Raw genomic sequence first — 4342 nt, forward strand, 5'->3', positions numbered from 1 at the left:
GCGCGTCCGCCCGCGCGTCCGCCCGCGGGATAATGTAAACACAGGGAAAAATGGCGTGGGAGAACTCCAGACACATAGAAAACAGTCTCACTGCCAGCAGCTCAAAGTTCAGACAGCAGATGTTCACCTTCATGCTGACAAGTCCAGGGTTGCACCATCTGGTGTTAATAAATAGTGCGAGCCCACCACCTTTACGTTTTCTGCTTTTCTTCGCGTCTCTGTCCGCTTTTGCTTTTATTCAGGTAAATCCACGTTAGCATCCGACATGTTGATGGTAAGCCACGTCTCAGTGAAACACAGCACGCTACATTCCCTGTACAGCCTCTGATTTTTCACCAGTCCAGCCAGCTCGTCAGTTTTGTTGGTCAGCGAGTTAACATTTCCCATGATCACCGATGGGACCGAGGGTTTGTACCTCCTCTGCTTCTCCAACTTCTTAGCTCTCTGCTTAGCTCCCGCTCTGCAGCCTCAATACTTCCTCCTCCGTTCTTCTGGAATTGTGTGAAAAATCCCATCTCGTCCCTTCAATCGGAAAGCCAGCAGATGCTCCTGAGAGTAAACAAGATAATCTCCACTGCCCCCCAGTAAAGTATGCATATCAAAGAATATAACATAGATATCTTCTTCTTTCAGATTTTCCCTCTTCATGGGTCTCCACAGTGAGTCATCCTCCTCCATCTCTGTCCTCTGCATCCTCTGTCCTCACTCCAACTACCTCCATGTCCTCTCTAACTGCATCCATATATGTACATTATCTCCTCTTTGTCTTTTTCCTGGCAGCTGCATTTCTAACATCCTTCTACCAATATACTTGTGCTGTACCTCTGATGATGTCATTCCTAATCTTATCCATCCTTGTTATGCTTAAGTCCTCAGTCCTCAGTCCTCAACATCTTCGTTTCTGAAACTTCCAGCCCTGTCTATTTGTTCATGTCTCTGTCTCCAGACCATACAATATAGCTGGTCTCACCACTGTCTTGTAAACTTTTCCTTTGACCTTTGCTGACACACTTTTATTACAAATCACTCCTGAAACTTTTCTCCATCCACTCCATCCTGCCTGGACTCTCTTTTTCACCTCTTTACCACATTCCCCATTTTCCTGGAAAGTGGACCCCAAGTACTTTCAATTCAATTCAGTTTATTTATATAGCGCCAAATCACAACAAAGTTGTCTCAGGGCACTTTACAGAAACATTCACAAACATAAAAGCCAATTAGTAAAGTTCTCTATCTAAGGAATCCAGCAGACAAGTTGAATCTTGGCTTCGTTGCAGTCTCCCATCCTGAGCAAGCACAGTGGCAACAGTGGAAAGAAAAACTCCCTTTTTAAAGGAAGAAACCTCCAGCAGAACCAGGCTCAGGACAAGAGGCCATCTGCTTTGACCGGCTGGTTGAGAGGACAGGAAGGAGAGACAGACGAACACAGAATGGTAGGTCCAGGTATAGGTCCAGGTGTATCTGAAAGACAAAAAAAACATGTTAAGGATAGAAAAAATAATTACAAATACAAAACATGTTGAGCAGAGTAAGTAAAGACAGTAGCAGAGTGAAAAGTGTGGTCAGTTTGTCCTCCAGCAGTCTAAGCCTAGCAGCATAACTAAAGGACAGCTCAGGAAACCCAAGCTGACCCTAACTACAGGATTTAGCAAAAAGGAAAGTCTTAAGCCGAGTTTTAAAACTGGATAATGTGTCAGCCTCACGGACAGAGATTGAAGTTGGTTCCACAAGAGAGGAGCCTGATAACTGAAAGATCTGACTCCCATTCTGTTTTTGGAAACTCTAGGAACCACAAGTAAACCTGCAGTCTGAGAGCGAAGCGCTCTGTTAGGAAAATATGGAACAATAAGATCTGTAATATAAGATGGAGCCAGGTTGTTGAGAACTTTGTAGGTTATAAATAAGATTTTGAATTATATTCTGGACTTGACAGGGAGCCAATGGAGAGAAGATAAAACTGGAGAAATATGATCTCTCCCAGTAACTCCAGTTAAGACTCTGGCAGCAGCATTTTGGATCAACTGAAGATGTCTTAAAGAAGTATTTGGACACCCAGATAATAAACCATTGCAATAGTCCAGTCTAGATGTGACAAATGCATGGACCAGTTTTTCTGCATCATTTTTAGACAAGATGTTTCTAATTTTATTGATATTACGCAGGTGGAAGAAGCAGTTCTAGTAATGTTTTTAATGTGGGTGATAAAAGACATGTCCTGATCAAAAATAACATCAAGATTTTTAACATTAGAGCTGGAGGACAGATTAATGCCATCTAAGGAGGGAGAAAGACTGAAAAATTCATTCCTAAGGTGCTCTGGTCCAAAAACCAAAACCTCAGTTTTGTCTGTGTTCAAAAGGAGAAAATTAAGGGTCATCCAGGTTTTTATGTCTTTAAGGCATGCTTGTAGTCTGAGTAGCTGATTGGATTCTTTGGGTTTAATGGACAAATATAATTGTGTGTCATCAGCATAACAATGAAAATTTATCCCATGCTGTTTAATAACTTTACCTAATGGAAGCATATATAAAGTAAAGAGTATTGGCCCAAGCACTGAGCCCTGAGGAACTCCATGACTAATTTTGGTGTATGAAGAAGATTTATTATTTACATTTACAAACTGGAATCTATCAGATAGATATGATTTAAACCACTTTAGAGCGGTTCCTGTAATCCCAATATCATATTCAACCCTCTGTAGTAAAATATTGTGATCAACTGTATCAAATGCAGCACTGAGGTCTAACAGGACCAGTATAGACACAAGTCCATTGTCTGAGGCCATGAGAATATCATTAGTGACTTTTACTAGTGCTGTTTCTGTGCTATGATGAGCTCTCAACCCTGACTGAAACTCTTCAAACAGATTATTTCTTTGTAGATGTTCACACAACTGACCTGCAACTATTTTCTCTAGAATTTTTTAGATGAAAGTTAGATTAGATATAGGTCTATAGTTGGCCAGAATTTCTGAATCAAGATCAGACTTCTTAAGTAAAGGTTTAATTACAGCAACCTTAAAGCTCTGTGGCACATAACCATTTATTAAAGACAAATTAAGGTGATCCAAAATGTGGACATTAATTAGGGGAAATACCTCTTTAAACAGTCTGGTTGGGATGGGATCTAGCAGGCATGTGGATGGTTTGGATGAGGTTATTATTTTTGACAATTCAGAGCTCAACAGGACAAAAACTGTCCAAACACAAATCAGGCTCTAGTGAAATTTTTAAAGTTGCCTCATTTGACAGGGGATTAGAGATACAAACCAGTTATGTTGGTGCTAAGATGGTGTTTTTGGCACGCCCCCTCCTTCATTGCCGGCCCTCTTCCTTGTTGACAGTCATGTCAAACTGGTTGAAAACATTATACCTGGATTATTGAGCATGGACTTTGTTGGGATAAGAGATAGAAGAATGAAGGATGGTTTGAATTTTCTCTCTAATTGAAATAATTTTATTTATAAAGAATCTCATGAAGTCATCACTACTTATAGTTGTAGGGATACATGGTTCAACAGAAATGGGACTTTTAATTAGTCTAGCAATAGTACTAAACAGAAACCTAGGGTTATTTTTATTCTCCTCTATTAAAAATGAGTAATATAAAGTTCTAGCTTTACGGAGAGTTTTTTTATATGTTAGCAGACTATCTTTCCAAGTTAAATAAAATTCTTCAACATTAGTAGAGCGCCATTTTCTCTCCTGGTTTCTAGATGACTGCTTTAAAGTACGTAACTCAGAATTGAACCAAGGAGCCAGTTTCCTCTGATTGAATACTTTCTTTTTCAGTGGAGCAATTTTATCAAGTGAAGTTTGCATTGAAGTTGTAAGATGATCAACTAGATGATCTAAGTCACTGTTCTCTGATGCATTACTCTGCAAGACAGAGGAAAACATTGAAGAAAGAGATTGTTTAAATTTGGTTACAGCATTTTCTGAGAAGCACCTGCTGAAATGAAATTTACTCTCAGTGACTGTGTAGTAATTTAATGTAAACTCAAAGGTTATTAAAAAATGGTCAGACAGAATAGGATTTTGAGGAACTATTACCAAGTCCTTAATCTCTATACCACAGGTCAGAACTAAATCTGTAAGGATGGTACTTTTCTGTGGCCCGGTTTGTGTCTGTTTCCCTCGTGCTTCCTCATTAGTTTCCATTGTTGCCACCTGTGTCTCGTCCCAGCTGTTTGTCATCATGTCTCGTCTTCTCCCTATATTTAAGCAGTCCTATTCTGACTTGTTCTTGTCGGGTCGTCTTCGTTGGTACTCTCCCTTGGGTCTCCTGAGTCTTTCCCTGAGTCTTTCCCTGAGTCTTCCTGGTCCCTCGAGTTCCCCGTGTC

This window comes from Nematolebias whitei, chromosome 19 (assembly GCF_014905685.2).
Source record: "Nematolebias whitei isolate Nwh7 chromosome 19, NemWhi1, whole genome shotgun sequence".
Taxonomy (NCBI): Eukaryota; Metazoa; Chordata; class Actinopteri; order Cyprinodontiformes; family Rivulidae; genus Nematolebias; species Nematolebias whitei.